A 10,419-nucleotide genomic window follows, 5' to 3' on the forward strand; every position below is an offset into this window, starting at 1 on the left:
TTATATAAAATAAACATAAAAATCAACTGTTTAGTTTTGGATGTTAGAAAATAATATACACAATAAATTCAACATAGTACTGATAGTGCTGCAAGGTGAGATTTTATTTTTCAAATTTTAGATTATGCTAATCAGGCTGCTTTGTAGTCAGAGGCTCAAAAATTCTGCTTTTATTTCTAAAAACATCTGGGCAGTAGGCATCTCTAATGAAACCATGTAATACTTGGAATAGCATAACTGAAGCTGTGTGACCAACCCTTCAATAACCTAAGTAAATACTCTCATAATGAAAATAAAAAAGGCAAATGTTAGTTACCAAAAATGTCACTGTCAAAATAAAGATGATTCCTTTTCCTTTTTTAACCTCCCATTGCCACTGAAGCATACTCATGAGAGGAAGTGAAAAACCAAAGGGTAACTTTATACTATCTATATGCTAGGTCAGTGTTAAAATTCACAGCTTAATTTTTAAGACATAATATTTATGGTCCTTAAAAGAAGTAGAATTAACCAACTTTTTGAGAATTAGAAAATACAATGTCGTGAATCATTCATAATCAAATCTTTCAATGATTTCTGAAACTGTTTCTATAGCCTGTTTCCACTCAGCTAGTTCAAGAGACACATTGGTTGAAAAATAACTTGAGGATATAAACTTCAAAGCTAAAAATTCCACTTCAAAAAAAGATTTAAATAGAGTCCTTGATAAGGTTACTTAGTGCACAATTGCTGGCCAGGATGAAAACAAGCACTGCAGAGGAAAAATTAAAAGGCCATGGTTAACTACTTAAATGAAAAACTACAGGCAGGTCTCTCAAGACAGAAATAATTTCTTCAATCTAAAGACATTTACTCAAAGTCAAAGCTACCTTATTGCATGGTAAATCGGTAAATCTTCAAAATCACTAAGTCCAATTCTGGGTCAATGCTGCTTATGCTTTAGTTGGTGATTTGATCAAACATATATTCTGTATAACTATTTAAATATAAAATTCAACAAACAAAATAAAATAGGTAAAATGTTAGAATCTTAACTGAGAAATCATGTTTTTCCATCTTTTTCATGCAATAAGCACACCCATTTAAATCTAGTATTTCTTATAAATAATCTCTGTATTTCCCACTGAAGCTTGTCATTCTGATGAGCCAAAATCAAATGCTTTCATGTAGTTGAGGATTAAAGACAGTCATGAGGATTATTCATCATTATCTTCTTCACAGGCTCCATCTGCCATTACTAAACGAAGAATCTTGGCATAAAGATGCTGATGTTCATTTCCCAAAATATGTTGAACTACTGTTGAATAAATCTCAGTATTTTCATCTTCATCTTCATCTTCATGAATAGCTTTTATTTTCTCATAGACGTCAAAAAACTTTTCAAGGCCTATTTCTTGCTCCAGGTGAAGTCTCACTTCCTCTAAATGGTTGAAGACACTATCATATTCACATTCAGTAGTAACCTCATCATCACTGTTATCTGAGTGCCATTCTTCATTCAGGGCACTTTCACTGCTGGGGTTGTCCTCTTCATCTGCCAGGTCTGTGCCATTTGCAGTCTGCTCTACATCACTGTAGTTTAGGGCTGACTCTTCCTCCTCAATGTATTCTTCACTAGGTTGCTCCCTCAGTAACTGCTCCATTGAGGCCTGAAGCTCTTGTAAATCTGTGTCAGGTTCTTCAAATACAATGTCTTCAGAACTGGAAGGCCCTTCTTTAATGTGCTGGTCTTCAATTTCATCAATTTCAAGATTGTCTTGAACATCTCCTACAGTGGGAACGTCCATTAGGATGCTGAACAGCTTTGAGAGATCTGGAAGCGAACACATCCTCAACATCTCTGGATTGTTCACATCAAACAGTCCAGTTGAAAGTCCAATCAGCAAGGAGTTTTTGTTTTTATTTTGTGGTGGTGAATCAGAGTGAGATCGAAGTGGAATAGATTCTTCTGGTGAACACTGAATTGACTGAACTTGAGAGACTATATTCAAGTGTTCAGAGTGAACCACTTTATGGAAAAATGGTTCTGGTTGTATAGATTTATCTACATCATATTTATAATGGTGAGAATCATCTAGTCCATATTCTATAGTAACCTCACTGAGTTGGTCTACATTCCTCAAGATTTCATCTTCAGAGACTTCATTTTGCTGAATGGTAACTCTCTCTTCCATGTCAGTTTCCTTTGTTTCTTTTTCCTCACTAACCCACACATTAGTAACAATAGATGACAAGCTCTCATCTTTGTTTTTCTTACTTGGCTCTTGTAGAATTTCTGCTTCCAAATCGTCAGGTTCTTCCATATTTCCTTTTGGTTCCAATAACGTTTGTGGAGATGCTTCACTAAACTTTAGACTTTTGATCTCGACAGAAGAATCAACAGTAGTGGATGAGTTTATTTCTTGTGAAATACATGGTAGTTTTTCTTCAGTGAGTAAGGGTTTGTACTTTTCTCCTTCAGGAGAAATCTCTCTTCTCATAGTTGTATTTTCAATAGTTCTGTCTGAAGTTGAAGTTCAGCTTCTCCAAGAACTTTAGAACTAAATCTGTAGGGCTTTTCCCCCAGACTTTTCTTGGAGATCCATCAGGATCTAGTTTAATAACCTCTCCCACTGTATTGAAAATTATTTCTTAATACCATGGGGATCTTCTCATCTCAAACGAGAAGACTGTGTTATTGAAAAGTGGATTCAGCAGAATTTCCTGTCTCATGTGCTCTCCCAGAGCTTTGCTATGCCCTTATCTAGAAGAGAAATTTTCATTCCCTTGCACTTGGATGGACTTTTGTTACTACCCCTGGGAAGGGGATTTGGCAGAAGTGATGCTACATGACTGTGGACTAGGTGGGGAAAAGCCATGCTGCTTGTGATGGTGTCTCTTGAGAGCCCACTCTGGGAGCCTTTGGTCTCCACGTACGAAGTCTGGCTACTCTATGGCTGCCATGTGGAGGGACCACTTGGAGAGACGAGCTAAGGATGGAGAGGGATGGCCTTGGAGCACCAGGCATTCCAGGCCCCACACGTTCACGTCTTCCCAACCTAGATATCAAATGGGAGAGAAGAACTCTTCAAAATGATTCCAATCTCAACCCCCCAGCGTCTTCTTAGGGCCATGAAAAGAACCTGAGCAAGAACTTTCTAGATGATTGTAATCAATACCAGACTCAAGGGGAACATCAATTATTATTGTTGCAAGCTACTCTTTGGGAAGTTCAATATCCAATAATAAATAACTAGAAATATATTTTGGCTATGAATGCAATATAAATTTTTGGAAAGCTGAATACTTGATGTATGAAAATGCACATGCCCAGCATGTCGTCAGTAATTAGACTGTCTTTCACTTTAAGAGTTGATTGACCAGTTCTAACCTTTTATTCTTTTTATTTTTTAAATTATTTTATTTTATTGGTTTTGGTACCAGGGATTGAACTCAGGTATTTGTGCTTGCACAGCAGGCGGCAAAACCACTGAGCTAAATGCCTGATCCCCTATATTCTTTTTTAAAAAATTAAATTTTTAATTTTATTAGTACATGTTCACAGTACATACATTTATATTCCTCATGGGAGTTGGTTCATGTACATAACACAGCTTAATTCTCTTTTCAGCCCCTTCCCCTTCCCTCCCTCCATTTCTCAGTCCCCTTCTCTTTTGCAAAAGATCTCTCTATTTTCTACATTCTTTACTTCTCATTTTCCAGAAACTGTAGCAAACTTTCCAGATTTTCTTCCTGTGCCCTTTGTGGCTGGTGACACGTTGTCGCCAGTCCACATGCCTGTGTGACTTAACACTCTCAGTTTTTGTAAAAGTGAGTCACAATTCTGTTCTCCACCTCGGCTTTATTGACAGAAGACTGTTTATGCTTTAATTTTTGCTAAATGTCACTGAGACCTGGAATCGGCTTTCCAAATCCATTACTAGGTTCCTGAAGTGCAGTAGATGAATCTGTTTTCAATTTATATTGATTAAAGAGAAACAACACAACAATATTTAAAACTTAACCCAAACTAAAATTTGCTTTTCTGTTCCTTGATATAGCTTATACTATACAGTTTATATATGGTTATTGAAAATTTTTTGCAGGTGTGAAGCAGTCAGTCATTAATAACAATTGGAAACCTATACTTTTCCTGTCTTATCTGAGGATATATGGTATGGTGAGAACATTAATAATCCCTTATTTTAATTGCAGTTTATTTTGAGAATTTTTCTGTCTCCTTCTTTTGTGATCCATACTCTTATAAATCATACATGGAAGACTTCAGGATGTAGAATATTCTAATATCACTATGGAACTGGATAATAAAAGTTGCAGGACAAAAGGAGACGAGATGCAAAGAATATCGAGTCTAATCTTAACATTTGTAGATGTGGCATCATTAATCCAAAGAAACCAAATTAGCTGGTGGCAGAGCTAGAATTAGAAAATTAATTTATCGGAGCGTGTCTGAGACATTCTCCAGTGAGGCGCGTTGGGACACTGAGTGTCAGGATAGCACTGAGGCCTTATTAGGCCGCTCAACCCAACAAGCACAATTCCTTGCAAGACAATTTGTTTATTGGGTTCTCAGGAGAAGCCATGACATAATTGGCTGTCAGGGAAAAAAAAATGAATCTTTTCACTGAAGGAATCTCTGTACTCGTGTTGCTAGTGTGACTGGAAACAATTTTCAGCAGGCTATATTTTTACCTTTGGGTTCCCTATCATCCGTCTTTTGTTTCTTCACTTACAGCTCTCCTCTTCTTTTCACCTGGCCAGCAGTCACGCACTACTGGCTCACAGTCTCGGGGTAGGAATGAAGAACATAAAGCAAGAGAGGACCCTTTCTTGTCTTTTAACTTTCGACATTCCAGGCTCTCCTTTGCCATGTACTAGAGTTAAGGACCTTCACATTTTAGATCAGTCATGACTGCAAATTCCTAAATCCAATGTCTGTCTTTTGAGTAACACAGTGTTCTAATAGAAGGTAGATTATTTTATTAATCAGGAAAAGTATCAGTCTCAGGCTCTACCGTATTTTGTTCTGCAAAATTAAAACTAGCCAGCAAACCAATGCACATATATATACAAACCCATAAATATATTCTCCTAGGGACTGATGTATGGTAAGGGATTTTGTTTGGTCTTTGGTGCTCCATGGCTACTTTGCTAGGTCCTTTTGAGCGTTCCTTTTCAGCTCTGACCATACTTGAGTTTATCTTGTATGTTGCATGTTTCATATTAATGACTATATTATTTTATTCTTGATTACTTGTGCTTCAGTATCCTTTTTTAGTTCTTTAAAATGCATAGCACCAGAAGTGAATGCCTATTTAGAATGTCGGTTGGGCTCGCTGTCTTTCTTAGCATCAAATTTCCTCATGTGGTTTTAGAATCTCTGTTTGGAAGCAAACTTTGTGTGCAATATTTTGTTTGTCTCAGTTTGGCTGTTTTCCTTCCTTGTTCCCTCTCCTTCCCACTCACCCAGTCTGTGGACTTTGCAGTTGCCTCCCTTGATTCTTGCTGATGCCCTCTGGTCCCCTTTCCAACCAAGTATCCAAATGATCATGTAGAGTTACTGCTTTAGAAGCTGTGGGGGTTGTGGGCAATTCATCTTCAGAGCCAGTGAGTGGCTTTGCTGAGATTGTACCTGTGTTCCTGCCTCTTTGACGCTAGAAGTCCAGTCCCTGTTAGGGCTTAATTGCAGTTGTGTTCCACCTCCTTTGGTATGTGGCGGGATGTATGCTGTTCTATTGCTGTTGTCACAAATACCACAGACATAGTGGCTCAAACAATGTAAACTTCTTATCCTTCAGTAGTTCTGGGGATCAGAAATCACCCCTGGAGGCCAGTACCCTGGGGTCTTAACACCTCCAGCCATGTCAGATTGTAACCTCATTCCCAGTTCAGAGCTATTTACTTTGTACTTTGTCTTACATGCATCTTTTTGGATTTTGATTTTCTACTTCTATGCCTGATGCAGTTTGAATCTGCCCTGCCACCTTGACAGAGTCTTCTAAATTCCATCAGTGGCTCAGCTTGTAACACTCAGCCACATTCTCAACAAAATTTAAAATGCTTGACAAATTGTTAAATAGCAGCAAGGAATGTTGCATTTATTTCTAGCATAACAAAGTAGCACAAACTAAGTGTCTCAAATTAAGATAGATTTGTTCTCTTACAGTTCTCTTACAGCCAAAACCACAATATCTAGGTATCAGTAGGGCTATCTTCTTTCTGGAGCTCTAGGGAGGGGCTCTTCTTGCCTCCTCCAGCTCCTAGTGTTTCTTAAACTGAGGTAGCATCACTACCTTGTGGAGGTCTCTTACCTTTATGTGTGTGCTCTGAAACCCTATGTCCAAGATCTACTTTCCTTTCTCTTATAAAGATATCAGTCATTAGATTTAGGACCCACCCTAATCCAGTATAACCTTGACTTCATCTGATCACACTGCAAAGACCCTCTTTTCAAATCAGACTGCAGCTCTAGTACCATTTAGGGGCATATAATTCAACCCACAATAGATACACTTTTACCAAATGTATTGCACGCATCTTTGTTTGACTTCCACAATTAACTTATTTCCACAGAATAGGGGCCATATCCTCTCCCTGGCCCCTTTGCCCTGGAGTTGTTCTATAAGGCCCTGTTGATTGACAGTGTGACTGTCTATTTCCACGGCATGTGGACCCATCCAAGACCAGCTAAAACAAGAGGGAGATGAGGAGGTAGCAATACCTTTCAGCAGATGTGTTTCTAGATTCATACTGTATTGAAATACTATCTCAAAGGGAGCCTTTGGGGAATGCAGCATGGAACAAAGGAAGAGCACAGGCCTAGAAGACATTCTGAAATTAATAGAGTTGGCTGTACTTTCGAGGGGTGGAAAAAAAGCCCTTTCTAAGTATGTTATTAAAGGTGAAAGCCATAAAGGAACATCTCAATAGAGTTGACTGTCTTTTTATCCTTCATTGTGTCAGAGAAGATCATTACCAAGTTAAAAGTAAAGGACAAGCCAGGAGAGAAAAGCAGTCAGGAGAACAGATGTCTGCTTCACTCTGAGTGCTGCAGTGATAAAGGGAACTTGGGAATTTCCCCGATAGAAACTTATTGATGTAGCTATCCTGTGAAGGATGCTCCTTGTGGTTTGATAAGGCATGATGCCTCTATCTAACTTGGCAAAAATAAACTAACCATTTTTTTTTTGTGATTGCAAGTGTTATCTTACCCTTTAAAACCATGATTGTTTAAATCAAGATTGTATTTCAAAAAATTATGTGGGTGGATAAAACCACACTGCACAAAATTTATATTAAGATAAGATAAAACACTAAGTAAATATTCTTATGGGAGTGAGAAGTAAAATTTTGTTTAAAAGGCGACTTACACTGATGCAATAAAAATCTCACCACATTTTAGAGCCTCTTTGCCTTAAAACAAAACAGCAAAATAATAACTTTTTGTTGTACCTCAACTTACAAGGTATTTCACTTTGGCTACAACTATGCATTTCCATGCAGAAAAACTCACAGCTCCTCTGGTCTCTGTCTCCCTTCTCTACCTATTCATGTATTTTTCTTCTTTACCCAGCTCCTTCTTGACATGGTTTTTGTGGTGTCCTCACATGGTGGGAGGAGAAAATGAGCTCCTCGGGATTTGTTTTTTACAAGGACATTAATCCATTCACCTAATCACCTCCTAACAGCCCCACCCCCAGGGATCAAGCACTGAATTCACTTGTGGAGAAGACACGCAGGCAAGGCCTGGTTTCTCTACCCAGCACCTAAATACATAAATAAGTGCCTTGCCTCTTAACAGGAAAACATTGGGGATTAAGTTTCAACAAATTAATTTTAAGATGACACAGACATTCTGACCATAGCAAGGAGTCACTACAGTTTCTGAAAACCAGAAACAGACTTGGGGGTAGATACTGACTGTGCATACTCCAGTGTACCCTACTTACCCTGAACTGCCAAGCTTTGGACTCTGATTTTTCTTTGTGAAGCTAGTGGACTATTTTAGGTTATATTTTTTCATTTTTTATTAGTACATGTTTTCAGTATGTTTACCTTTCTTGTGTGGAGTTGGTATATGTGCACAACATGTCTCGATTCTGTTTGCATTATGCTTCCCTCTCTTCCCTCCCAACTCCCTCCAACTCTTGGCCCCTTTCCCATTTGTAAAAATACCTGTTAACCTACTTCCTATTATCTAGCTTTTGTTTTTCTTTTTATTTATATTTTGGGTTTCTTATATATGAGAAACCATGGGGGATATTTAAGCTCACGTGTCTGATTTATTTCACTTAATATTATGGTCTCAAGGTGTATTTTTTTCCCCCTACAAATGCCTCAAGTTTATCCTTCTTTATGGCAGAGTAGAACTCCATTGTGTATAAATACCACATTTTCTTTATCCATTGACTTGTTCATGGGCATATAGGCCACTTCCAAGATTTAGCTATTATGAATTGTGCTTCTATAAACATGGATATGTAAGAATTACTGTAGTAAGACGTCTTTAACTCTTTTGGGAAGACATCTAGAAGGGGAATAGGTGGGTAATATGGAATTTCTAGTTTTAGTTTTTTGTAGAATTTCCATATTGGCTGTACATTCCCACCAACAATATAGAAGAGTTCCTTTTTCCATGCAGCCTCTCCAACTTTTATTGCCATTTGATTTCTTGATGATAGCCATTCTTTTTGGGGTAAGATGGAGTCTTGGTATTGTTTTAATTTGCATTTTTCTAATAGTAAAATCTGCACAGCAAAGGAAACCAGCACAGTGAAGAGACAACCTACACAATGGGATACAATTTTGGCAGCTATTCCTAAGAGGACCAACATACATTATCTCTCTCTCTCTCTCTCTCTCTCTCTAATTATGCCCCTCAAATAAAAGACACAATAAAAAATGAGAAATTTAAATGAATACACACTTTGCAGAAAAAGTACAAATCACCAATAAATATATGGATTTTGATTCGAGTCTTACCCTTGCCTTGCCAGTGGCCTAGGAGTGATGCTACAGAGCTGGTCTCTCTTGCTGTACCTACATAAGATGTCTTTTATGTTTTAAAGCAATTGTTGGAACCCCCTTCAAATTATATTTTTCCTGATGAGTCCCTGTATCTGTGAATGCTAGAACAGAGCTTGAATGTTTGAGGATTGACCAACTCAGCGTTTCTAATGCCCCTGTCACATGGACCATAACCTGACCAATGACAGGAGACTCATCTGGCCTGAGGTAGACAAGGATGTTCTTAGGTTTGTAGCTTTGTGAATTTTTTTTTGTTTTTTGGTACCAGAGATTGAACTCGGGTATTTGAGCTTGTGCAGCAGGTGGCAAAACCACTGAGCTAAATCCCCGGCCCCTTTGTGAAATTTTTAATGAATATATTTTAATGCTTAAAGCTGTGAAGTGTTGCATTTATTTAATACATTAGTTTAAATATTAGATACTACTGTAATATGAGCAATTCAATTATGTGTAGAATATTATTTGACTTGTTGGTAGTAAAATTTGGAAAGAACAGGAACCTTTTAGGGCATAAAAAGTGGGTAAAACTGAGGTTATTTAAGGTAAGGAAAAGGCACAGAATGAAAAAGAGATGGAAGGCTTTGTTGAAGGTACCAAACAACAACGTGAATAAAAACACAGACTTGGAGCTGTAGGGATGCTGGAAGCAGAGTTGGTGGCATCTCACTACCTGTGGCCAGCAGGATGGAAGGTCCAAGCCATGGATTGACCCAAGAGCCTGTTGGAGACAAGGCTCTGGGTGAAAAAGTGCTGTCTTCATGTTGATCCATGGCTCTAGTTGTACCAATGGGGATGTAGGGTTGTTCTAGCTCCATGAAACCCATGCAGGCAATTATATGCAGCAGCCAAAACAATCAGTAATGAATCCTTCTGTAGTAATGCCATGCATGGGCCTGTGGGGATGAACAAACAGGCCCACTCCATCTGGTGCCATAAAAGCTATTGCAGGGTAACCAGAGGCTACACTCACCGGCCACAGGCTACCTTCTCACCTGTGGTATTTTTGCTCGATTATCTACCTTCTCTTCAAAAGGCTGTATCCTATTCCCACGTGATCAGACAGGGCACATAGCAGTACATCTGAGTATTTACATCAGAGTTTTGAATCTTTAGCTTTTATTTGGAATTAAAGCTAAATAATGAAAAATTAAGTTATGCTAAAAATCTGCAATTATGCTCTGCATCTTCTCCGTACAGAGTAGTATTAGAGAAAAGCACTTTCATTGCATTATGAGTAGTTATGGGGAAATGCTATTCTTGGTACTTGGAAAAAAGTTGAGTTGATGAATCTATATGAATGGCATTTGTATGACTGATATATTTTATGATGTTTTAATGAATTGACAGAGATTGTCTGTAGACACGATTAATAATTGTTGGATGTGACATAAG

At 38.0% G+C, this 10,419-nt stretch overlaps 1 pseudogene; it reads right to left on the reverse strand.

Moving 5' to 3' along the window:
- Positions 1-1,073: 1,073 nt before the first annotated feature.
- On the reverse strand, positions 1,074-9,851 carry LOC101717046 (serine/threonine-protein kinase Nek1 pseudogene; annotated as a pseudogene).
- Positions 9,852-10,419: the final 568 nt, after the last annotated feature.

The sequence above is a fragment of the Heterocephalus glaber genome, unplaced genomic scaffold (assembly GCF_053883595.1).
Source record: "Heterocephalus glaber isolate CG9 unplaced genomic scaffold, H.glaber_assembly_v1.0 deba00000071, whole genome shotgun sequence".
Taxonomy (NCBI): Eukaryota; Metazoa; Chordata; class Mammalia; order Rodentia; family Bathyergidae; genus Heterocephalus; species Heterocephalus glaber.